Here is a 27,739-nt window from a genome sequence, read left to right on the forward strand (position 1 = left end):
ACCAATGAAATTCAAAGTATAATTGTTTATACGTAAAGTTTAACTTTACGTATACATCAAGACTAGCCTCTAATAACTGATATACAGGATTAATGCTATCTTCTGTTTAACTTAAAGTAAACTAGAACCTGCAGTATATAACCTTTCTAAAATGCAACAGTCCAATTTTCTGTCTTTGTAAGGAGGAAACATCAAACGAGACTGAAACTTCTTTGATGATTTTTGAAAAGCTTACAGGGCCTTCCAGTCCTCACTCTGAACATTCATTCTCACTCTGCTTGCAGTATTTGAAGAAATAAAAGGGTAGAGAATAACACTGTATTTATACCAAAAGCAAGATATTAGCTGGAAATATGTTTGGGTCTAAAGCTCTAAAATAAAGCTGCTTTTCATAAAATCAGTTTCTCTCAGTTTGCTGAATTTTATTATTGGAATCTATGATTACTTAGATTCTAATTAGTGAATTTCATTATACAACAATTATTTTATAACTTACCTTTCTGAAAACTTCAGCAATTATAAAAGGAATCAAACCCATACAATTTAGCTTCAAATGGAGAAAACATTGGGGTGGCTTAGTACTTTACATATATTCTATTTTCCACTTTATTGTCACAGCTCTTGAAACCACATACTGTATCTCTATCTCATGGCTAAGTATAACAGTCAAAGTTAAAACTCTCTCAGTCAAGACCTATCATCTGTGAAACTTGCTTCCCCAGGAGATTCTTCCTTCCTATTGTTGTGACATTTTATCTAGCAAAGCATCTCCATAACATCTATTTGGTAGCTTTGTTTGTTTGTTCCTAACTAAAATAGTGAGAAACCAAATTTATTCCAGTCAAATAAAAACCACTTGCCTTGTTAGCTTACTGTTACTGCTGTATGTCCTTGGTCTGAGAAGAAAGTATTGTTCTTTACTGGATCCCTTATAGTATTAAAAGAGTGTGTGGCTTGCTATAGGTGCTCCAAAAATTGAATTCAAATGAATTGTACTAAATTATCTGGAAGCCCATACTATCTTTATCTCTTCAATCCCCATTGCTTGCACCTGACATGCTTTTTGCCAAACATCATTAAATAACATTTGTCTTATTTTATATATCCTAGTATTCACATTTTCATCTCAATAGAATAAATCTAATGAAAGTGGTAAAACATGTCCTAAAGGTAAATATGTCTTAACCATCGCTTCAAAAGCTGTCTTCTCTTTTGCTTAATATCCCTTGATTCGCCTTGCAATGAATGAAATACATAACTGTCTATAATCTACACATGCTTTCCACTACATCTTCTTGATTACATTTTGTTCATAACAAAATAAAATAATTAAAATTACACTTGAGTTATTCCCCAGGATAATAATTCCTGATACCAATTTCTTGCCAAATTAAAAAAAAAGGGGGGTTTCAAACAGAACTAAATTTCAGTGTTCCTGTTTGCTGTTGTATACATGTTTTTAAAATACAGTAGCCATGCATTAGTTTCTTCTATCTACTTTTCTAATATGCAAAATGATGTTATGCATGCTACAGGTACACTGTAAAAAAGATTTATGGCCGGGCGCGGTGGCTCAAGCCTGTAATCCCAGCACTTTGGGAGGCCGAGACGGGTGGAACACGAGGTCAGGAGATCGAGACCATCCTGGCTAACATGGTGAAACCCCGTCTCTACTAAAAATACAAAAACTAGCTGGGCGAGGTGGCGGGCACCTGTAGTCTCAGCTACTCGGGAGGCTGAGGCAGGAGAATGGCTAAACCCGGGAGGCGGAGCTTGCAGTGAGCTGAGATCCGGCCACTGCACTCCAGTCCGGGCGACAGAGCGAGACTCCGCCTCAAAAAAAAAAAAAAAAGATTTATTTATGCAATTTTGAAGCAGCAATAAATAGCTCTCCTTTGGAAGTTTAAAAATAAATTTTAATTTGTTTATTTGATGATATTTTCACAATTGTATAGTATTATTTAGCAGTGACCAGTATTATTTTCAATACAAAATCTTTATTGTAGTAGAAAATGAGATATTTGAACTTGTGCTGCTCTGATTGGTGTGTCATTGATTGGAAAGTAAACCAAGTTAGGACACATATTTAGGCTATAGTTGTCCTTTTTAATTTTTTTTTTTTTAATTTTTACTCCTCAATTTAAAGAGAAAGTTGGATCATAGCCATCATTTTTCTTGAAAATGGGAAGATGGCTTTTGGAACACCGAATGGGTAGAGATAGAACAACAATTCAATAATTAGGCATTCTTACAATCATTTGCTAAGCTGGACTTTCACAAGCAGACTTATAATTTAATTTTCTACCTATATACACACACTGACATACTGTTGTTTATGTGAGGTTTCAACATCTCTTTTTCTTTCTCCTTCCCTTCCTTCCTTCCTTCCATCCTTCCTTCCTCCCTCCCTTCCTTCTTCTGAAACAAGGCCTTACTCTATCACCCAGGCTGGAATGCAATGGTGTGGTCTCGGCTTACTGCAACCTCTCCCTCCTGGGCTCAAGTGATCCTTTCACCTCAGCCTCCCCAGTAGTTGGAACTACAGGCACGTGCCACCAAACTCAGCTAATTTTTGTATTTTTTGTAGAAATGGGGTTTCACCATGTTTTCCAGGCTGGTCTAGAACTCCTGGGCTCAAGCAATTCACCTGCCTCAGTCTCCAAAGTGCCGGGATTACAGACATGAGCCAACATCTCTTTCATTACCCTAGATATGGGCAAGTCCCAAGACAATGTCCTGTGAAGACGTCATTGTGTTATCAAACCTCAACAAATATTGTATGTGCAACAAAGTCATAGTTATTCTGTTGCTAAAAAAGTAGTGGAAAAGAAGAATATCAGATATTTCAAATATCACCAGCAGAATTCGTTTTCCTTTGGTGTGATATTGGATCATGGCTGTCAATTCTTCATGACTTTCCATAAATATATTTATATGTTCATACCTTTACCATATGACTTTATAGTTCTCCCACTAAAGGCATAATATATTTCTCTGTTTCACTAATGTTGGGACTGTGACGTACTTGGTCAATGGAATGTGGGAGAAGTGAGAAGGTGCTAGTTCCAGGCAAAAGTCGCAGAAGATATCAAATATTTCTACTCATCTTTATTCACTCTAGTGATTCACTGTGCTGAGAACAAGTCTCAGGTAGCTGCTGGTCCATGAACAATAAAAAAGTACATGGAGCAGACTTAGCCAACTTCAGCATGGACACAAGCTGCAGAGTGTCCTAAAGCAGGACTGTATCTGTTGACCTTCAGACCAAAGGCTAAGAAAAAAGAATGCCTACTATTATAAATCACTGGTTTCTTTCAGTTGTTATACCACATTGGTGCAACAATAACTGACTATACAGATATTTTGTCCACAACAAGAGAAAAAAGAAACAAAGGAAAATAAATGCTTCTCGGAAACAATAGCTAATTTAATAATACAAGAATAGCCTGTTATTTTAATAATGAAAACTATGGCATTTGTTAGATGCTAAAGACCCCTATAAATAGACCTAAATACAAGGGACAAAGACAGTTTGACTATAATCTCCATTTGAAAACAAAACAAAGGATTGGGTTATAGACACATTTACAAACAAACACATGAGGCTACTTGAGGTTCATTCTCCAGCATCAATAATTATACAGTTCATAAGGTCCTTGGAAAATATAAATTAAGATAAGCACATTTGGCTGGAGGAATCTTTGGAAATTTTGCTTGTCTCATAGCATACTTTTAATGCCTGGGAATCAAGTAATGCCTCATCTCAACCTAACTCAAACATTTTGCTTTCTCCAAATTTGTATAACCTCCAAAATTATTGTAAGTTTTTACGTCTCCTCCCATTATTTGATTTTCTTCACCACAAAAAATCTTGTTATGACTAAAAGAAGTGTCTACTTAGAGGGAAGCTTATTAGGAAAACACAAACATTTACCTCTTCTTTGAGGAAGTCCCTGACTCTACCTTTACTGTGACTTCCAGAGAAGAGAGAGAGAAAGAGGAAAAAAGAAAGATTTTTCAGATTATTTTTTCTATTTCTTCCTGAAACCAACTGCAATCATATATGGATATGTGTCCCTGTATTCTATGAAACAACATTGTGCCCTTAAAATAAATACTCCCCTTTGCTTATGAAATACTATATGTATTTTGAATCATATTCCTGCTACTTGAAACTAATTGATATAGAAATTAGTTCCAGGAGTGGAAACTGCAATTGACAGACCTTAAAATATAAAACCGGCTGAAGTCAAAACATACAGGACTGATTCTAATCCTTCTAATGAGAAATAATTTACTTAAAATATCTTCTTCAGTTTCTTAACAATTAAACTACATGCTCTACAAGACTTAGTGGAAAAAAGGTCAGAAAAATAGAGTATATTTATATTTTCTATATACACTGTAACTAAAGTCAGTCCTCAAAATAACTAAAATGTAATAACAAAGGAATTATATATGTTTCCTAAGCTCTTCTGCCATAGTCAGAGATCTAAGCACTGATGACATTTACATGCTAAAAAGCCTCACTGAAACCCAGCAATCTCAAACTCTATAGCACTCTGAAGCCAGTGAACAAACTGGAGACTTTATAGGCTTAGGAATGGAAATAAAAATGCCCAGGAAAACCAAAATACCAAGAAAATTTCAATTGCCTAAAATGACAAAGTTACACAAATAAGAGATGTCACCCTTAGATAGATTAGGAAAAATGTCTCCCACTATGACTACACAAGCCTGTGGTTTCCTATCTATGTTCTGAAGGACAAACCATTAATCAAAGCACACATTTGATACACACAATTCATTGTCCTGGTTCTAAGAATTAGAAGTCATTCAGATGTCCAGTCTTGACTATGGGCTTGAGAACAATGATTCCATTTGCTAATGAGGATCTCAAAAAAGAAACTGATGGGCACCCAATTATAGCTTGGATATAAATCTCATACTCACTAAATAGAGAGTGGTAATTGATTAAAAATTCAAGCAATGTTCAGGCGCTAGTGTTTCTACTAACACTAAATGAACCATAAGGACAGCACAATAAATTCTAACTGAAAACCTTCTTAGTACCAACCTTCAAAAACAATGGATTTTTAAAACTTTCCTAGAAGACAAAATTGGAGCAACATGTCCGACTGACCCAGCTGCCACTAAATTTGGAGGATAGGTAAAACTCTCATGATGGGCTCTGCAGCACTTTTATATATCTAGGAATGCATGTATAAAATTAGTGTAACTATCACCCAAATAATGTACATTGTATCTATTAAGTCATTTATCATCCCTCACCCCCTCCCACCCTTCCACCCACCTGAATCTCCAATATCTATTATTCCACATTCTATACCCACATGTACATATTATTTAGTTCCTACTGAGAACTGAGAACATATGCGTTTTGACATTCTGCATTGTTTCACTGAAGATAATGGCCTTCAGCTGCATCCATGTTGCTGCAACATATATTATTTTATTCTTTTTATGACTGAAACTATTTTATTTTATATACACACACACACACACACACACACACACACACACATTCTATTTATCTAATCAGCCACTGATGGGCATTTAGGTTGATTCTATATCTTTGCTATTGTGAATAGTGCTGTGATGTACAAGTGCAGGTATCTATTTGATATAATGACTTCTTTTCTTTTGGGTAGATACCCAACAGTGGGATTGCTGGATCAAATGGCAGTTCTATCATTAGTTCTTGGAGAAATATCCATACTGTTTTCCATAGAGGTTATATTAATTTGCATTTCCACCATAGCTCTCTTTATTGATCTTCTTCATTTTGCTGTGTTTTATTTATAATTTTTGTATTATATCAAAGTACCTCACTTGGACTTTCACATTTTTTATACATATTTGCCACATTTGCTAACTAATTCAAATTTTACGTACTCTTTTGGTACTGTAATAGAAATGCAAGATTGTAAACAATTGTTAACCTTTCAGTAATTAAAGTCAAGTGAAACTTCTCTATGGGAGAACCTCAATTTTCCACTTAGGCCAAAATGCAAGTCAGTGATGGAAGAAATTTCTGATTAAAAAATATCTGGCCAGGCGCGGTGGCTCAAGCCTGTAATCCTAGCACTTTGGGAGGCCGAGACGGGCGGATCACGAGGTCAGGAAATCGAGACCATCCTGGCTAACCCGGTGAAACCCCGTCTCTATTAAAAAATACAAAAACCTAGCCAGGCGAGGTGGCGGGCGCCTGTAGTCCCAGCTACTTGGGAGGCTGAGGCAGGAGAATGGAGTGAACCCGGGAGGCGGAGCTTGCAGTGAGCTGAGATCCGGCCACTGCACTCCAGCCTGGGCGGCAGAGCGAGACTCCATCTCAAAAAAAAAAAAAAAAAAACAACAACAACAACAACAACAACAACAAAAATCTAAGATTCAGGCTAAGGAAGGAAAATATTAAAAGTGAAATGTAATGCTTATTTCAAACACCGCTATTATACCTCTTACATAAGAAAGGACTTGGCTGAGAATCCGGATTCAGCTGTTTCTCTACTTAGGCCCTAAAGGTTAAACAAGATACTTATCTATTTATTATCTCAATATGTTCACCAAAAAAGAGGTGTGGGTTGAGGAATGCATCTTTATCTGGGTGTGAGGTTGCTACTGGGACTAAGAAGCATTTAACACAAGGAATAATGTTAGTATTGACAAGTTAGGGCAAGTAAGCTTGGAAGGCACATTTGATCTTTTGTATCTACCTGAGGATGGACATTTAATATAGAAATACTTGGGTCTCATAATAAAAAGCCTCCTAGGACAGGTGACTATTTCCTACCAAGTTTTTAATGCTCTTATTTTCAGTGTTTAAGATACATATTAAAGTGTTTGTGGCAATGAGAGAAGTCCATGTCTAAAGCAGTGAGAAATTAGTCCAGGAATAATATAGCGAATTCCAAAGTCTAAAATTCATATAGAAAAGTATTTGTGGTATATAGAGCAATGGGACACAACACACAGATGTGTCTAAGTCTAGAAACAGCAGGACCTGAGGTCCCAATACTGACGAGGATGCAGTCGTGAGCACTGCAAAAGTGAAGTGAGCTTGCTATTGGCAGCTTACGTTGTATTAGGTAGTAAAGGGTGTCCCAGGGAAAGTGTCAATAAGAAAGTAAGAAATACAGAGCTCTGAAGAAATCAACAATGGGATACAGAATTGAGACATTTGACATAAGAGTAAATGTATAATAGAAATACTATTGAAAAACAAAGCATTTTTTAAAAACCTATGTAACACACAGACAATCTGCGGATCCATAGTACATCTCATTGGCCTTCCATTAGAAAAGCTGGTCAGAGGAAAGCCAAAAGAAGAGGTGGCAATAGGAGGGCAGAATGAAATTAATTACATAGCAGAATAAAAGGATCATCCTCTCATAGGAAAGGCAAGCAGGGCAGATCTGCCGTTTAGATAATTAATCCTAATGAGGTCTAAGAGCCAAGTTCTTCCATTCAGGCACTTATTCTGGAAATGAGTGATACACTAAAAATTTAACTAAGCCAAATATCTCATGATATCTTCTTCTATTTCCTCTTTAAGGTGTAACACAATTTTAAGTGAATAAATACACCCTGAACCAAGGGAAATGAGGAACAAAGCATCTGTACATTGTGTAATCCTTGCTGATTGCAGAACCATTGGGTCAATTCTGTGTTTCACAGAATTATGGTGATTCCGATAGGAGATTTTCATAGCCTCGTAAGAACTTATAGTAATCAAAGAGGTTTTTCTTCTCCTGTAAAAATAAGAATAAGTTGGGAGGGAGGGCTGTGAGGACAGGAAAGATCTTTCACCTTAGTGTTACTGAGGGCCAGTTTCCCATTAACAGGCTAGTCCTGCAGGACCAGTTCATTAACCATGAATGCTTTGTTTCTTCACAGAATGTTTTGCAGCCCTGATGAGCTTGGCTTTGAGTGCCTCCCCAGAGGAGGGAAGACTAACTGATGGGAACACAGCAGGCTAAGCCTATGTGTTCTAAGGAAAGTGTGCAGTTGCTAATAAAGTGTTTGGATTTTTCTTTTCTTCTTTTCAGGTGCAGAAAGCTCTGGGGACCCTGATGTGCTGCTTGATATTTTGATCTCAGTGTAAATCTATGCAGTTTTTGTGCATCTAAAATTAGGTCTTCAGCAGAATGTATTACTTGATGTATTTTCAGAGAACGTAGAACTAAAATAAGAGAATTTTATGGAAAAAAAATGTTAGAAGTAAGTGGATCTGCAATGACCTTACACCCAAAAGAAATAGAATCATAGGGTCTAATATCACTGAATGAGACCTCAAGAGGCCAACCGCCCATCTCATTCATAGACAACATCTCAGAAGGCTGCATCGCCTTGAACACAAACAATGATAAAAAGTCCCCACCTCACAAGATAGTTCTTTTATTTTATAGCCATTTCTAATTATTCCATCATCAAAGCACCGGTCTCAGGTTTGCTATTTCGGGTTCATAATACAAATCTAATTCCTAAGCCATTTTTTTCCATCAGATTTTGGAAAACATCATGTCCTCTGTCAACATTATTTCAGATTAAAGAATCCCAATTCTTGTGGCATTTCTTGTAACATACTATTTTCAAGTTTAGGAACCTTGTGTTAGCATATTACTTAGGACCGTTTGGGTGCATGTGACTGAAATCCAGTGAAAACTAGTTAGGCAATGAGAACAATGTATTACACATGTACTAGGATGTTTCACAAAATCCAACAATTTTGAATCAATTATTCTCTGAAATTTCTTTTAGTATAATAAAGGTTTCTTTTAAATATGATGAAAATGGGCTCAATAATTTCTGACTAGTTCAAAGAAATATTTACCTATTATCTCCTCTTTTCTGACTAGCATATGTCTACTAATGCAGTAGTTGTCAACCAAGCCATTGCAGGAGTAGAGAGTGTCTTACATGTGAGTTATTTTCTCATTGCCTGGATGTACTACTGGCAGTATTGGGTGAGGCCTATGGATCCTAAGTCTCTTGTCAAACAGAGACTGCTCTGCAGTGAAAAATTATCCTGTCCAAAACCCAGCAGCCGACCCATGAAGAAATGCTATTAATATAGTCAAGGGTTTTGGAGCTATCACAATGTTAACACAAAATTCACTTGCTGTAACCTCCTCAACTCTTTTTTATATGAAATTTCACTAAGTGAAATCTCTATCTTACCAATTTGGCAACTTTTGATTCCAGTTGCAGGTTTGTATTTATTTTAAATTCAATTTTAGTTATTTTTTACCAATTACTTCAAGTTATTATTATTACTTTTTAAAATCTCGAGTAAGTCATTGTGGAGGTACTGTAAAGTAGTGGCTAGGTCATGGGCTGTAAATCAGACAGACATGAGTTTAACTACTCCCTCTACGGACTTTTAAGATGGGTGCCCACAGGTATAAATAACCTCTCAAATAATGCATCTACCAGATGAGGATATAATGATTAGCTCATCCTTTGGTTGTAAATATAAAATAAAAGAGCCTAGAATAAAACTGTCCAATGTACCTCAGCAGTTACACCGGTAGTCATAATTATGATGATTCACAAGTTTCATGAGAATGTCTTATATAGATTCCCTTCATTATTGATATGAATGTTTTCATATGCCTGTGCCATGTCCACAAGAGGCCTCTAGTTATAATGGTCTTATTCCATTAATCCCCAGAAGAGATCCTTAACATAATAGGCAGCAGTTTTGTTGTCAATTATTTTCAGCACTTAGGTCATATATTGTCCATTGTGTATGTTTCTTCAGCTTTAGTTCCACCTACAGCATGTCCTGCCATTGCTAGTCTTAAATGAATCCCCTTCTAGAGAAGAAGAAAATTTGATTCAAGTAATTCTGAATTCATACTTTTCCAATGAAAAGCTAATTAGAAGAGTAAAGTTGCAAGTTTTTAAAATTAACCTATTTTCACATAGATTTTGAAGTATTCACAGATACATGAAAATGTAGGCATAATTATTGCTCTTCATATGCAATCTTCAAAATGTAATCATTTACATTCCCACATCAAAGATTATTGACTAGGCAGCTATCTGTGGATCCAAATAAATCATTACATTCAGCCAAGCCCTGAGGCAGCATAGATCATTGGTGGAGCACATTGCTTAGGACCTAAATGAAATAGACCTATGTTCAACACGTTTGTTGGGGGGTGGAAGGGGAAGAGAAAAGACCTATAAACCCTGCTCAGATTTAAATAAAAATAAAATAAACATTTGAAGATCCGAGTATATCTCTGTGTCCTGACTTAATATCTTTGAAGCAATGAGAGAACTCAATTTGACAAAGTCCAGCCAAGAGCAGGCTTATGGTAGGTTTCCTTAACCCTCCCTTGGATAGACACACCGGATGTGCAGCTACTACTACAGCTTTTAGAGACGCCTTATTTAGGTCACACAGGAAAATGTGCTGTTTCCCATGTCCTGAGAACATAGTAGTACAGAGAGCTCCATGTCAACATAACTCATTAGACCAATGAAGGGTATGACAGGAAGGAAGATATGGGAGAAGGATGTCCTGCCATACTGCATGTGGCGGCACATGTGTGCTGTCCCCAGAGGGAGGCACAGTAGCAACCTGGACCCAGCGACTGCAGGAAAATATATGCCTGAGAGCTATGGATGCCCCCAGGTGATTCCATCATCTGTTCCTTTTAATAATAATTCCTCCCTCCTCTTTTAAGTTTTGTAAGAATTCATCAAACAATACGTACTAGCTCCTGGGAAGGTACAGGGTTATATCATTTTAAAAGTGCAGTTTATGCCCATAGATTAGTAGAAAATTAAAGATTTCAGGGTCTTCCATACGTAAAACTCTACCTCTAAGCCACATCAATTTATTCTTTCTAATATGTACATTTTGTCTACATGTAGAAAAATTTGTAAAGCATTGTATATTAGAGTGGGAAGAGATGTTTTGAAACCTAACTTGGCTGTCATGCAACTTTGCATGATCCATATTCTAATAATAATTAGTGAGGGTCTATTGAAGATCTATTTCTAAGTACTCTGGCTTCCTTTAATTCTGCCCACAAATCTCTGATACAGATTGTTTTACTTTACATTTAACAGATAAAGTAAAAACTTTAAAAAAAAAAAAACCTGTTTAGGTGAGCAAAGGAAAATACCTTGCCCAAGATCACAGAGTAAAATATCTAGATTAGTAATTGTGATAGTCGCATGCTATACCATATTAAGAATGTATATGTACACATATATTTATATATACATACAAATCAAAACTATTTCCACTTGATACTTTAAAAATTACCTTTAAAATGTTATATAAGCAAACATTCTATTTGAGTACATGCTTAGCATATATTTATGTTAACATTATTTGAAATAATTATCCAATAGTAGCTGACTAAACATAACGTTTTAAAGTTTTCAGAGTATTTTTACATATACTGTCATATTCCATGCCAAAAATATACTAATAATAATAATTACTTTTTATCATTAAGAATTTTGCTAGGCGTGAGCGTGCTAAATTAATCAAAGCAGATTTTATCTTCACATTTCACAAAGGAAGTAACTAAGAACCCACGTCCTAAAATAACCTGCCCAAGCTGACAGGGCAAATAAGCAGCAGGACTAGCACAGGCTCTAATCCAAATCTTCCGGCTTCAAGGCACGTGTTCATGGGAATATATGTGTGAATAGAGATTTGATATATTATGGAACTTATACATTTGATCACCTTTCTCAGCCAGCAAGAAATGTATCAGAAATTACTATAAGCCTGGAAAATAGCTTATACCTACTAAAATGTTGTATAAAATGTTCAAAACTCAACAATGGCATGAATCCTAGGAGTTTCCATTTCTGCTGCACAGACTTCAGTCATGAGCTTTCTCTTTACCGTGGAAAGTAGTAGCATTCTAAGTCAGGTTAACTGTCTGCATGTGAAACTGACACAGAATCGTGTATCCTCACCTGCTCTCCTAGGCCACTTCTGTAAAAGGCTGTGAATTAAATGTATTTTTGTACATAGTTTCTTTTAGTATGTGAAACTCTGAGCTACTGCACGAACAGGCAACTGAAAGCATACTATGTTTTCTGTTTAGATTTAGGATGTATCAGAATATAAGTGCTATCTAAGCTAGGTTGCATTTACCTTATATTGGCCAACAAAAACAACTGCTTCAGCACTTGAACCCATGGTTTTGGCTCTGTAGTTCTTTTAGTCAAAGCAGATAAATCCCTAATAAGAGCAAGTAACTGGCGTAATCATGGAATGAACATAGTAAAATTAAAATGTTGATTAACAAAATATCTGTCATAGGAGAAGCCACATGCATTGTACCCATAACCTATATTGCACTATTTTCATAAACAGGTGATTTAAACAAAGACTTTAGAGGAGCACACTAACATCAAGGAAACAAAAAAATTACATAACATTTGGATAAATACCCGTCCTGTCCTGGCATGCAAATTGAGTAGGGATAGAGTAGTTGCACGGACTGTGCATTCTGCAGTCTGGCTGTGGTCTGCTTGGAACAGCAACTGTATTTTAATGGCAAATTCAGAGGGATAGAATGTATAGTTATTGCAAGCTTGACTTTTCTAATAGTCTTTGCTCTGCTCTAACATTCCTGACTTCTATGGTAGTGGTAGCATTTTATAGTTTACAGAGTGAGATCATTTTAAAAATACTGTTATGCAGGCAATTAAGATTAAAGCCAACTTCCCCTTCACACTCTCAAGTAATATGCTTCTGTATCCAAAAGATAAGAACTTGAGAAATGGCTCACTGCGACAGGCCAATGGGCCTAGAGTCCAGAATTCTGTCTCTGACAGTGACAGCAAAGGGTTTTTTTAGGGGATTGCATGGTTACCCACCATGACATTACCCTGAAGAAGCAGGAAGTGTATATTAAGAACACCTGATGGCCTTTAACAATCTGCTAGGAATCTGACATCAGAATGTATCTAATCCTTTGTGAACTTACACATTTATTTGGCTTCTGATGCCTTTACTGCATCAGGTGGCCTAGAACTAGGAGTCAAACATATTTGTTTCAATCCAAACTCTTTCTCTACTGGTTAAACGAACTTGGGGAAATCCTTTTATTTCTCACAGCTTCAGTTTATTTATCTACAAAAAGCAACCATAACTGTTCTGCTTACATAATCAAATTTCAAAAAGTTATTGTAAAGAACAAATGAGAAAATGAACATAAAAATGCAATGATCCAGACTTAAAAGTAACATTCTAATTACCTTACAGAATTCCCAGGCTCATCTCCTGAAGCAAGTTACTGACTGCTTGGAAGAGGTGATGGACATCTAAAAGGTGGAGTTCTCACTAGGCCATTCCTCTTTCAGATAATTAAGTATATCACATGACAGCAGACAAACAGCTACGTTCTTTGAATAGACAATTGTTAGTTTATACTACTCAGGAAGTACAGTCTCATCTTTGCCTTTTGTTTCTCAAAATAAAAATAATTGATTCAAAAATAATATTAAACACTTACTATGTCCATAGGCTACTGTTCTGATGACAAGTAGAGTTTACATTGTGTTATATGCCTATATATACCGCTGATTTTAAAACTGGAACTCAATGTGGTTTTTAAAATTCAGAAACTGTTTCCTCATATTTGTTTGTCCCTCAAAAAATCTAAAGTTTGGGTAAAGAATAACTGCCTCTTCCAGAAACCGTGTTGATTTTCTACGAAGAAGAATTAAAAGTTATACCATAAAATATATAGCTGAAAAAGGAACAATTCAGTGTGAGAAAAAAGAAATTAAGAGGTAGAAGAAATATGCCCTCAAAGAGGAATATACATTATCCAATCCATTTCCAAAAGATTATGATGATTCAAGTCATTAAATAAATTTTCAAAATTTCAAATATTTTGAACCAGTTAAAGGCTCTTTTGCCTTCTTCAAAGCAGTTCCCAATTTGTAATTTTCCATCAGTTATCCACACTTTACCATTTCTGACATGTACTGACCTTTCCATATTAATAACTTCTTTACTGGATTTACAATTTTGCTAATACAGCTGTCAGGAGTGTGTTGTAAGATGTGAGGATGAGAGAGGTCAGCAGTTTCAGTAACACCCTTTTTAGTTAGATCATGAATTTGTAAAGATGGTGCAGGACTATCGTTGCCTTTTCCAGATAATTTAAACTGGGAAATGCGATAGGAGACAGTGGGACATTGCAGATTAATGTATCTTAAAGAGCTCAAAGAGCAGATTTAGAGAGAAAGGAAGATTAAAAATTCCTGGAAGATGAAGCTTCTACTCCTTCAAAGAGCTAAGGAAAAAAATACTCCCCAAAATGTCTCTTTTTCACTTGTACCTTTACCAAGATCATTACTTTTTTAAAAGTCAAGTACAGTATTGTGCCCCAAATGATCTACTCTGTAATTCCACTTTGCTAATGATCATTCTTCTCCACTTTTATTGAAACATTCATGAGGAAAACTCAGAAGAACAGGGGAATTCCTTTGAAGCCTGCACAGTGCTTTCAGTGTTTTAAGTGCCACTCTATTAAGCTATCCTGTGTGATGGGTCAACATACTACATCTAAGACAATTCAATTTTAGACATGTTAATTGCTTTACCACATCTTGCAGTCTCTAACCAAGTAGCATTTAGCTTCATCATTGTAGTCTCTTCATTTATTTTAAGACCAAGTCACAAGAACAACCTTATCTGTTTTTAATTGCTCTGCCCAGTCTCTAAAATATCTGTAATTGTTATACATTTGAATCAAATTTATTAACAGACATATGGTTATAATAGAGAAATCACTCCAGCTGGTGAAGCCCTAAGCTAAGCCCACAATAATTTGATCATTTGCAAATCATTGTTACTTGAATGTTTCCTTAGTACAGCTTAATTATGACTCGGCTCAGTCCAAAGTACAATGCACTTCCTGGGAAAGAAAAGAAATTGAGTGCTCTCAACACAAGTAGGGCAAACTTTGTTATTTATGTAGATCTCTCCTGCACAACTGAACATCTGCTATTAAATGTGTTTCTAGTCTCCATGCTAGCTTTTACCTTCATCATTCAAACCTGGCATGAAATTTACATCAACTGAGAATTCATGTTATTTACTCATTGCTAACTATTACCATCCCATTAAATTTTAGCCTATAATACCCTCTGGAAAATTAGAAATGTTTATAAAAATAAATGCACAAATAAGACAGGGAGACATTTTGCCTTTTTTTCCCAGAAGCTCTCTGACAGGTGGTCACCTTGAAATTATGCTGTGATAGTACAGCAGATTTTTAAAAAATTGTCTTGATGCAGAAGGTAATCGAGAGCTCTTGGGAGCCAGCTCTGCATTTTTCTGAGCAATCTTTTCTGCAGTTTAAATGTGTTCATACAAATCTTAAATGACATATAAAGCAATTTTATTCTTCAAACTTTATAAATTAGTCATTGCATTGTAATTAAGTGTCACAGAATGGCAAATCATTATCTTACTTAAATGGTTAATATAGGAAAAATCCATCAACTATCAGTCTTGAATATATAAACGTGGTACTTGAGATTGTATTGATATAATTAAACTTAAAAGCAGATTTTATTTGTGTGGCCACACCTGCCGCTGACAAACCAAGTTTGAAAACTGTATTTGGCTACAGGTCTCACAAAGAGTCCACATCTCTTCAACTCTACTTCAACCCACCCACACTTAGGTAAGTGTTCAGGTATAAAAATTCTATGGTCTCTTCTTGCCAAAAAGAAACTTTGAGGGTCAATGTATTCCATGTGAGAGGCCTCGGAAATTTCTGATTAGTATCAATTTCCTTAACCACTTACTGTCTTTCTCTTTTAACTGTTTCCTATGGCCTTGGCAGATCCTTGGAATTTATGCTACTAAAAATGAGGCCCTTGTTCACCTCTTCCATGGAATGAGGACTATACTTTAGGCTCATAGCTCACTCATGGCAGTTTAAGAAAACTGTACTGCTCCTATCTTTCAGAATGGTATTTAACTTTGCAAAAGCCCATTGAACAATTCAGCAATTATGATGCAATATGATACCATACTATCATATTCCTCTTTTCAATATCCCTTTCCCCTTTATTATACTGGGGACCATTATCATCCAATTCTCCTGCTTAGGGGTTGCTTTGCTCACCAAAAACATATACTCCTAGGAGGAAATAATCCATGTTCGGGTCCTAGTAGGGGCAACTAAAGTAAATGCAGGACAGAAAAGTTGATTAGGCAATTGGACCACATGGAAAGAACTACAAAGCAAACTCTATATTATTCCATTTCTTTGGCCTTGATAATGCTCCACCATTTAGGGCAGAGGATCAGCCAGTGAAGACCAAAAGAAAATAGATAAAAATATTATCCAGAACAGAAAAAGAGTATTTTTCACCTTAGTCACTCTTGTTGAAGAGTTTGTATCAATCCACAGGGGAAGAAACCTGAACCACATTCTTGCAAACATGCACAATATATGTGTTACAGATATGTTAAACAAGCAAGACTCCTGGGTATAGAGTAAAATAATGCTTCTTTTCTCTCAACAGCTCTTTAAAATGTGTTTAGTGGGGAAAGTTTCTTCCTTGCTACTTGATACAAATTCCCATGGTTCCATAACTTGTTTGATCAGTCTTAGGCAACAAGAAATCCTATGGTTTAATCACAATTAAGTCTCAATTCAGTTATTTAGAATATCTAGTCCTAAAATATATCAAAATTCCAAACTCATTTTGAAGTTAAATCTTTTTCTATTCTCTTACTGGACATGTATCAAGCAGTAGGCCAGGGACAAGGATTGTGGTCCTTCTCTCCTCCCCTGCCTTGTGTTTATATCCCTCTCCTGTTTTCCCAATCGGGGTGTTTAGTCACATTCCCTCAGGCACAAATAGGGAAGGAGGAAAGGTAAAGGCAGAAAAGTTCTTACCTTATGGGCATTCATTAAATTGACTTTGTCCTCACCAGATATATCATGTATTTAAAGTTGACTTCATGTTTGGTGGCTAATTTTTTAAATTTAATATTTAAAATTTTTTAATTTTTTAAAAAAAGTGTTACTGCTATCTCATGCCATCTGGGGACTCTCTGAAGATCCAGGGAGAATAGACATCAGAATTGTCCCAAGCTAGGACATCCCATTCCCTGATGGTTGAGGGTTGCCCATCTGATAATTAACCCCTCTGAAAACCCTATATTGAGAATGTAGTTGTAAAGATTGGCTGAAATTTAGATTAAAGAAAGAATTAAGGAAGAGATCTGAGGAATAGTTAAAAAGTATTAGCGTTGGATAGAATTGTTATAAGAAATTGAAAACACGGGACACATTTATGACAGAGTGGGAGACTTGAAATAAGATCATGTACATGTTGCCATTACTAGTTGTGAAATAACCTGGTGTAGGACAATGGAAATAGATGGCTGAAGTAGGATGGGAGACGTGATTATTGGAAAGCAGAGGTTAAATGGAACAGCCATTGTATTGGAAGATTATCTACTTAAATAATGAAATCTCCCCAAAATAACATAAGGGTCATGTTGGAGATACTGATAATGAGCCAGGAGTTAAATACTCAAATGAAATGAAGCAATGATCTAAAAGTTGGTACAACTAGAAAGGATAGTGTGCAATTATATACCTGAGGGTTGAGATATTGTTGAAAATCAGGAATGAGAGTTGAAGTACTGACTAATTACTGACTGCATTCCAGGTAGCACAGTGGGGTTATTTTAGGTTTGGAAGTGTGGAGGTGGTATTAGAATGGCATGAGAGGGCCGCACAGGAGGCAGTATCTCCAGGGCCCAGGAATTAGAGTTTGAAGAAGCACTTAAACTCTACTCACAAAACAATATCAATAAATAAGGTCCAAAACATTTAGCAGATGCCAATCTTTCAACAACCAAATGATTCCTACTTGATAAACTCCATTCCAAAGACCCAAAAAGGAGGCAAGATTCCTCCAAATACATAAATAACATATAAGAAAAGAAAAAAGTTGGCAAATCTCACATCCCAAATTAGATGCAACAATCCTATAATAAAATTAGTAAGCTGTATCTATCAATTATTTTTGAAATCACAATAAGACTGAGTTTGTTAAAGGAATGGAAGAAAGGTTAACATGCAATTTATTCACCACGTTATTAAAGGAGAAAAATTAAAAGCTTATATTCATCTCAATAAATGCTCAACATTTTGATAAAATTTAAAACCCTTTTATGATTTAAAAAACAGCAAACTAGAAATAGAATGGAATTTCCTTAGTCTGAAATAGGTTATCAAAAGCCTACAGCAACTTTTATTCTTAATGGCATATCATTACATGCTTAACAAGTATAAGCAGAAACACAACTCTGCAGATGAAATCACCAAACAATTTAATTTTGTTTTTCTATCATCTCTTGGTTCTTTACTCCCTTTTGAGTTTTATCTCAGTTTGATGAGTTTGCATTGTTTAAAAATTATATTAAGCATTCTAAATGAAATTACATTGAATTATTGATTTATTTGAGAATTATCTTTACAGTACTTATTCTGCTTAAGTAGGATCAAGAAATATCTCTCCTTTTACAGATCTGTTGGGTCCTGAAATAATGTTATATTTTAAAGTTTTTAAACAACATTTATTGAATATTTTCTTGTGTCTTTAATTGTTTTGTTGCTATTATAAGATGCACATACATTGGAATTTTACAACGTGCTATTGCTGGATGTAGACAAAACATTGATTTTCATATACTGATTTGCTTGCAGCAAAGTTTCAAACTTTATTAATTGAAAAGGCTATCTATAGATTTATTTAGATTTTCTATGTAGTTAGCCATACCATCTGTGAAAAAAGGAGGGTTTTCTTTCTTCTTTCCAATTCATTGAGTTGTTATTTCTTTTCCTGATCTCACTGTGTCCATCTAGTAAATATAGAGGAGAAGTGGTGAGTGACAATGGTCAGTCTTTCTTCTTCCTGTTTGTCATGGATATTTGCCATTCTTTTGGCCAGCTAACACCTGAACTTCCTTCCTAGTAGAAATCTTAACAGGAGGCACAGCTCACCCTTAAAGTGAAAGCTAAAAATGTGAGATGTTCACTTTTCCAGCTGTAGGCCACTTCAGAAGGTCCATGTGACTTAGGCTCCTTCAATCAAACATACCCTCTGCCAGATTGGATGAGTCAGCTAAAAACAAGCAAGCAGCCAGGGCAGCGGAGCATTTTTTCTGTGTAATGCAATGATAATAATCTCTGCAAAATCAAGTTTGCAGTGCAGAAGTGACAGTGGAACAGGTAGCAGGGGCTTTACTCTAACACTGAATTCCTAGAGCACAAAGTGCTGCTGAGTAAACCAGGAGCATTTGGCATTTAACTGCGCTCCAATGATCCAACAATTTTTATTTTTTTGTTTTTTTTACCTATCTAATAACCTTTTTGAAAGCTTACTTTCTGTTTAAATCAAGCAATCTTCCCACCTCAGTCCCCTGAGTATCTAATACGTGCAATCATGCCCAGATAATTTTTTTGTGGGGGGCAGTGGTTAGTGGGTAGAGATGGGGTCTTGCTATGTTGCCCAGGCTGGTTTCAAACTCCTGGCTTCAAATGATCCTCCAGCCTTGACCTTCTGAAGTACTGGAATTACAAGGATAAGCCACTATGCCCAGCCTTGCTGAAGCATTATTTCTTTTAATTTTATTTATTTATTTATTGAGATAGAGTCTCACTCTGTCACCCAGGCTGGAGTGCAGTGTCGCAATCTCAGCTTGCTGCAAGCTCTGCCTCCCGGGTTCATGCCATTCTCCTGCCGATGAAGCATTTTTATAACAGTTTTGCATTTGCCTTTATATACCATCATGGAGTATTACTAGCTCAAGCCCAATTTCAATGTCATTTCTAAGCTAGAGGTTTGATATATCATTTAGTTAATATTGTCACAATGAATTCAGGAAAGATACACTTTCAGGCACAGATTTCTCACAGAAATGTATTGCCATCCAAAGCATGATAGAGTAAGGATTCTATGTTTTCTTAAACATGTTTTGGAGTTGTGATCATTCCAGGGTCCTGATTGATAAGGGACTCTTAGTTTTATTGCTTTGTCTTGCAAAACCCTGAAGCTTTTTTCCCATTCTTATGTGCACTGTAAAGACCAGAAGAAAATTCAGCTTCTTACTACGATTGACTGTCTCATATCAGAACAACCAGAACAACTTTCCCAGTAAATATGAGAGCCAACTAATGAGAGAGAGAGAGAGAGAGAGAGAGAGAGAGAGAGAGAGGTGATAGTGATAGAGACAAAGCTAAAGAAAGAGGGAGTGGGGGCACAATTGTTTGAATGCTTTGAAAAGCAATTAAGGAAGGCAGAACTCAAAGTGCCGAGATACTGGAGCAAAGTAAAATGTCCTGAGATAGTCTTACATTCAAAGTCATTTCAAGACATTTGACAATTTGAGGTAGAGACATGTGAGGCAATATGCAGCCTCAGCTTAGAGCTTGTGAGAGTATCACTGAATTGCAGAGACAAATATAAATTTGGTGCTAAGCCAACCCTGACTTTGAAATGCACCATGTCAAAGAAAAGACACTCACACAAAAGTGAGTCCAACGTTTAGCTCTTATTTTCCACTTGAGGCATTTGGTGATTTCTAAGCAAGGTGTATTTTAGGCAAGGCTCTGAAAAATAAAGAAAAAAAGTAGCTGCTAAGAGAATAAAAGAGGCAAGCAGAATTTCTGTCATTTTCATGTAGCTAGAGAAACTAAAATTTGAGTTCAAGACTCATCAAAAAGAAGCACCATAGTAAATATTGTGGGCTTCCAGTTGAGATTTCTAAAATGGGCAGATTAAGGTGATCTGTTCATATTTTATTTGCCTTCCAAAATAAGGCTGAATTATCTCTGCAGGAATATAACATCACAAAGAGCCTCTCAATTTTGCATACTCAGTATCCAGCAATCATTAAAAGCTGTCTGTGTGTGTTAGGAAACAGAAGAAAGTTACTAAAAGCCAAGAGAAAAGAAAGTCTTTAAATATATCCATAGGTTATCTAGATATTTAAGTTATCATATAGGAATTTAGAAAATATTATAAGCAGAAAAATAGAAAAACATATAGAGAATTTTGCCAGAAATTAAAATGCATTAACAAATGTATCAGAGGGAAAAATCTAAAACTGAAGTATCACCATCTGAAAACAAGACAAAATGGGTAGATGGAACAGCAGATTAGCTAGAGAGGGAATAGAGGATTTGTGACCTTAAAAGGTGATGAGATTAAAACTAGCTTTAGCATTCTTTATATTAATGAGAAATATAAATGTTTAATATGTGTTCGCTTTACGTTTGGATGATAGGCATAATTTTAACTTTTTGAAAGTTTACTTTGTTTTTAGAGGTTCCACCTGGATGCCCAGGTGGATTATCTCATGAGGCAAGCCACCCAGACCAGAAGATGTGGCTGAGGGTTAAAACAATCTAAAATGGGTGGTAACAAAGGACATGACATGTATCAGTAATGACCCTGGGACCAAATGCAGCAATGGAGGCTGTTGCTTTTCCTGTCAACCTTGCTCTTGTAAGTTTTCCCAGAAATAGTAACTAACAGGAATCCTGGAAAAGCTGCAACAGGATGGAGTGAATGTGAAAAACAAGTGCATCTCGGTAATGTAAGGCATAGACTATAGAAGATACTATTGATGGTTTACCCATACACACCTGGATTCCTTTAACTAGGTTGATGTTCTCCATTCTCCAACTTCTATGAGTGCTGCTGCTAACAGCTCACATCTGCAAACTTCACTGGAGGGTTCTTGCTTCTCCAAAAGTGCCTGAAATTATATCCATTCTCCCCCCATGGGAGATTACTTCCAATAACTGGATGTTAGAAGGGGGTACAGAGGCTCCACAAAAGCTCCACTACTCTTGCCTCAAAGTGTGTGTGGTGTGGGATGGATATACAGTTGACCCTTGAAAAACACAGGTTCAACTGTAAAGGTACACTTCCATGTGGATTTTTTCCAACCAAATGCACACTGAAAATACAGCTTTTGTGAGATGCAAAACATGCATTTGCACTGGGTCAAATTTTCCTATAGGTGTGTTCCACTGAGCCCACTGCAGTACTGGAGCATGCATAGATTTTGGTAGAGGAAGGGATCCTGGAACCAATCCCCCATGTTTACCAAGGGGCAGGGGCAACTGTGCTCTATTTTTACATTCATGCTCAAGAGCTTCTCACATGATCAGACTGATGTTGAATTCCACTTGAAGCCCTTTCTCACTTAAATTTATTCCTTCCCTGTTCTATTTTCTCATCCTCCAAAGGATTCCCCTTAAAAATCACCTGCACTAGAATATTTGTCTCAACATCTGTTTCTAAGGGATCCAACTTAAGATACCTCCAAAAATGAGTTTAAAAAATAGGCATGGCACAAATTAACACCATCGGGAATAAAAAAGAAGACATTACTAAGTGGCAACCATTACAAAGATAGCAAGAGAATATTATTAACAACTTTATGTTGCTATGTTTGAAAACAGACATGTTCTTTATAAACAACTAAGAAAATAAACACAAGGAGAATATAAAATGTGATTATCCAATGTCTATTAAGATACTGCATCTATAATTTGAAGCTTTCTTAAAAGTAAACACCTGACCACATTGCTTTACGGGTAAAATTGTTTAAACACTTAAGAATAATATTAATCTTAGAAAAACACTAGCAGGGAATAGAAAAATTAATGTGCTTAATAATAAAACCTAGTAAGGACAGCCAGGGGTGGTAGTTCATGCCTGTAATCTCAGCACATTGGGAGGCCTAGGCAGAAAGATCACCTGAGGTCAGGAGTTTGACACCAGCTTGGCCAATATGGTGAAACCCTGTCTCTACTAAAAATACAAAAATTAGCCAGGTCAGGTGGCATATGCCTGTAATCCCAGCTACTCAGGAGGACGTGGCGGGAGAATCGCTTGAACCCAGGAGGCGGAGGTTGCAATGAGCTGAGATGGCGCCATTACGCTTCAGCCTGAGCAGCAAGAGTGAGAGCGAGACTCCATTCCCACCCCCCACAAAAAAAGCCAAAAAATAAATAAATAAATAACAAGACAAAACAAAACCTAATGAGGACATTACAAAAAAGGATAGAGAAAAGTCAATGCCTCACAGAAACGTAGATGCAAAATCTTAAAATGATAACAAATTTTGACTATATATATATAAAACTTATAGATGAGTACTAGGAAGCTTGTATAATTCAGGAATGTAAGGGTATTTTAATATTTATAAGTTAGTCAATGTAATTAACTGCACTGACCAAACAAAGGTGAAAAATCATATCGTTATCTCATTAGGTACAGAAAAATTTGGTAATATCTAACATCTACTCATTATAAAATCATTAATAAATTAAAGACAGGAGTAATATTCCTCAATCTAATAAATCTAATAAAAGCAGCTACTAAATATATACGTGTGTGTATATATATGTATATATATATATATACACACACATATATATACACACACATATACACACACTCAGATACACACACACACATATTCAAGCACTGCACTTAGTGGTGAAATATTGAAAGGTTTTCCTGGGCAGTTATGGATTAAGACAATAACGACTATTCTTTCTTTTATTCAACACTACACAAGAGGCTCTAACCAGTGTAATAAGGAATAAAAAGTAAATAAAAGTTTTAGGAATTGCAAAGGTAGAAATAAAGTCATTATTGTCAAATTTCTCAGATATTTAGAATATATAGTTCTAAAATATTAACTATTAGAATGTTTTTTAAAACTTTAGGAAACTTGTATATAATATCAACATACAAATTTCCATTTCATCTTTTGTATTTTATATATAGACAATTAGAGAATCAAACATTTAACAGTTACTATATATAAGGCCTCTACACAGAAAAGAGAAAACAATCATAATAAAAAATAAAGAATATATAAATAAGTGGCTATACTATGATCACAGTTTAAATATTTAATATTTAAACTTATTAATAGGTTTAATTCAAAGGTAATATACTTGCAGATATCAAGACTAATTGTAAAACTATACAAATTAAAATAGTGTGGCATTCACACAAGAGTATTCAAATAAACCAATTATAAATGTGATAAATAAAACATATATACAGTTGCCTGAACAAGAGAAATCTTCAATAAATAGTACTCAAGGACTACATAGACAATAAATAGATAACTGATTATACTGACTTTTTGTCTATGCCTCTTTTTGTTTTATCTCAGGATATAATTTTATCAGCTTTTCTTTTCCCCTCTTGTTTGCTGCTGAAGTGTCTTTTCTTCTTCATATGTTAATAAGTCATTATTGTGTTCTGGAGTTGCCATTCTGCAATATTTGCTGCTCTGCAGCCTCTGCTGGTGATACCCAGGCGAACAGGGTCTGGTGTGGACCTCCAGCAAACTCCAACAGACCTGCAGCTGAAGGTCCTGACTGTTAGAAGGAAAACTAACAAACAGAAAGGACATCCACATCAAAACCCCATCTGTACGTCACCATCATCAAAGACCAAAGGTAGATAAAACCACAAAGATAGGGGGAAACCAGAGCAGAAAAGCTGAAAATTCTAAAAATCAGAGTGCCTCTTCTCCTCCAAAGGAATGCAGGTCCTAGCCAGCAATGGAACAAAGCTGGACAGAGAATGACTTTGACGAGTTGAGAGAAGAAGGCTTCAGACGATCAAACTTCTCCGAGCTAAAGGAGGATGTTGGAACCCATCGCAAAGAAGCTAAAAAACCTTGAAAAAAGATTAGATGAATGGCTAAATAGAATAATCAGTGTAGAGAAGACCTTAAATGACCCGATGGAGATGAAAATCATGGTGCAAGAACTACGTGACACATGCACAAGCTTCGGTAGCCAATTCGATCAACAGGAAGAAAGAGTATCAGTGATTGAAGATCAAATGAATGAAATGAAGCTAGAAAAGAAGTTTAGAGAAAAAAGAGTAAAAAGATATGAACGAAGCCTCCAAGAAAGATGGGACTATGTGAAAAGACCAAATCTACATCTGATTGGTGTACCTGAAAGTGATGGGGAGAATGGAACAAAGTTGGAAAACACTCTTCAGGATATTATCCAAGAGAACTTCCCCAACCTAGCAAGGGAGGCCAACATTCAAATTCAGGAAATACAGAGAACGCCACAAAGATACTCTTCGAGAAGAGCAACTCCAAGACACATAATTGTCAGATTCACCAAAGTTGAAATGAAGGAAAAAATGTTAAGGGCAGCCAGAGAGAAAGGTTGGATTACCCACAAAGGGAAGCCCATCAGACTAACAGCAGATCTCTCAGCAGAAACTCTACAAGCCAGAAGAGAGTGGGGGCCAATATTCAACATTCTTAAAGAAAAGAATTTTCAACCCAGAATTTCATATCCAGCCAAACTAAGCTTCATAAGTGAAGGAGAAATAAAATCCTTTAAAGACAAGCAAACGCTGAGAGACTTTTTTCACCACCAGACCTGCCTTATAAGAACTCCTGAAGGAAGCACTAAACATGGAAAGGAACAACCAGTACCAGCCACTGCAAAAAGATGCGAAATTGTAAAGACCATCAATGCTAGGGAGAAACTGCATCATCTAATGAGCAAAATAATGACAGGACCAAATTGACACATAACAATATTAACCTTAAATGTAAATGGGCTAAATGCTCCAATTAAAAGACACAGACTGGCAAATTGGATGAAAAGTCAAAATCCATCAGTGTGCTGTATTCAGGAGACCCATCTCTCGTGCAAAGACACACATAAGCTCAAAATAAAGTGGACATATATACACTACATATTACACTTATCTAATGTTGAAAGACAGACAAAAGCAATATATGGTGAAGCATGTACTTTCCATCTGAAAAAAAAAATAAAGCCTGCAAGAGAGCATAAGGAAAGCTGGGGTGCTCATATGTTTTATAATTTGATCTGGACGGTGGGTATACAGGTATGTACTATTTATAAACATGCACTGATCTCCATAAATGCAATTTCTTCACTTTATACTGTGTAACTCATGCTTCAATAATAACAAATGTGAAAACAAACGCAAAAATGAGTCATTATTGGATTGCTGTCTCCTTATAACTCCCAGTCATCATCTTATTCACTATGCCCCTGGTGCCCAGTTCCTACTTTGATTTTGACATTTAGAGACATCCTTCATTTCTTACCATATGATCCATGGATTGCATATTGCTATATATTATCCAGAATTTGTTTAGATTAATGGAACAGTTCATCCTTTCCTAGTAGTCCATGTTTTCAGAAACATAAACTGTGTGTGGGAATATAAAAAACGATTTAATCTGTGTCAAATATAGTTTGACAGTTGCATCAAAAGCCTTACATTTCATTCGTTTTTCACATCTCCATTCACAACCCCACTTTCAGAAATTTTAGATGAAGAAATTATTTGATTATGTGTCTAAGTAAGCACACTGTCAAAACAAAAAAGTTACAGCTGGCCACAGCTATATTATCTAAACAAAAACAAATCCTGAAAACAGCTTGAGTGTCGAACAGTAGAAGATTGGATACATAAATTATAGCATATACTTAAAGTGAATGGCTAGACAGGCATTAACACGATGATGCTGAGCTATGTTTAGTGACAGTATTTTTCATAATATAGAGTTGTTAGGAAAGAGAACACAGAACACCATATATTATATTAGACCTATTTCATAAAAAATGGAGGTAAATATTAATGAAAATGTGCACAAAATGCTGACAGTAATACTTCTGGGTGCTATGCATTCGAAGATTTTTCTTGGTTTTTATTTTGCATATTTATGCTTTGTAATTTTTACACACTGAATTAGATATCAATGATTTCAAAACCGAGAACTAAGTGCTAATGTGTTTATTTTTAAGGAAAAATGTTTTTATAATAAATATATTGAGTTAGAATACAATAATATGATGAGATAAACCAAAATCCTAAGGAGACATAGTGATGTCTTAATGTCATGCCTACTCGAACTGTTAATAAGTTTGGCTTCTGCCCTTTCGTGACAAATGAAATACGTGGAAGAATGAAAGCTGTTTTGTATTCTGCTGTTGTGTTAAAAATGAATGAAAGTTTATCTTTTCACTATTCTGTTGTTTTTAACTTAAAGAAAGCATTTCATTATGATTCTATGTTGTATGTTTCTATTGCTTTAATTTACCCCACTGTTATAGAAACACACAAATGAATAACTAACAACTTAGAATTTTTATGTGGTCAGTCTCTGCGTACTGGCATACAGTGTTTACTCCTTAATTTTGTATACATGACAAAGTAGTAAAGCATAAACTAACGTGAATCCAATTTAGTAAAATCACAAAGTGATTGAGAGTAACTAATCAAGAGGTAAAAACTAGCAAACACAAGAGACAATATATTTTTTTTATCATCAGACTTTTACTTAGGAGAAGCTGACAAGACTGGATATCTAGGAATTTTATTAAATTACTTTTTCAGTGGAAGTGTTATGAGGTCACAGTGGAAGGGAAGATAGTTCTCTATATTATTTGAAGAATATATACATATAAATAAAGCCTCTAATTGTGACTGCATGTGGCTTTTCTTGTAAATTCAAAATACATATATTTTTTAAAATGTCTAAATTACCAGCACTTTTGAAATATAAAGGAGAGTGAATATTTGAAATATAAAGGAGATTTAAAGGTTACTTTAAATGAAGACTATGCATTTATCTATTCAT

Source organism: Piliocolobus tephrosceles, chromosome 5 (genome assembly GCF_002776525.5).
Source record: "Piliocolobus tephrosceles isolate RC106 chromosome 5, ASM277652v3, whole genome shotgun sequence".
In the NCBI taxonomy this organism is placed as follows: Eukaryota; Metazoa; Chordata; class Mammalia; order Primates; family Cercopithecidae; genus Piliocolobus; species Piliocolobus tephrosceles.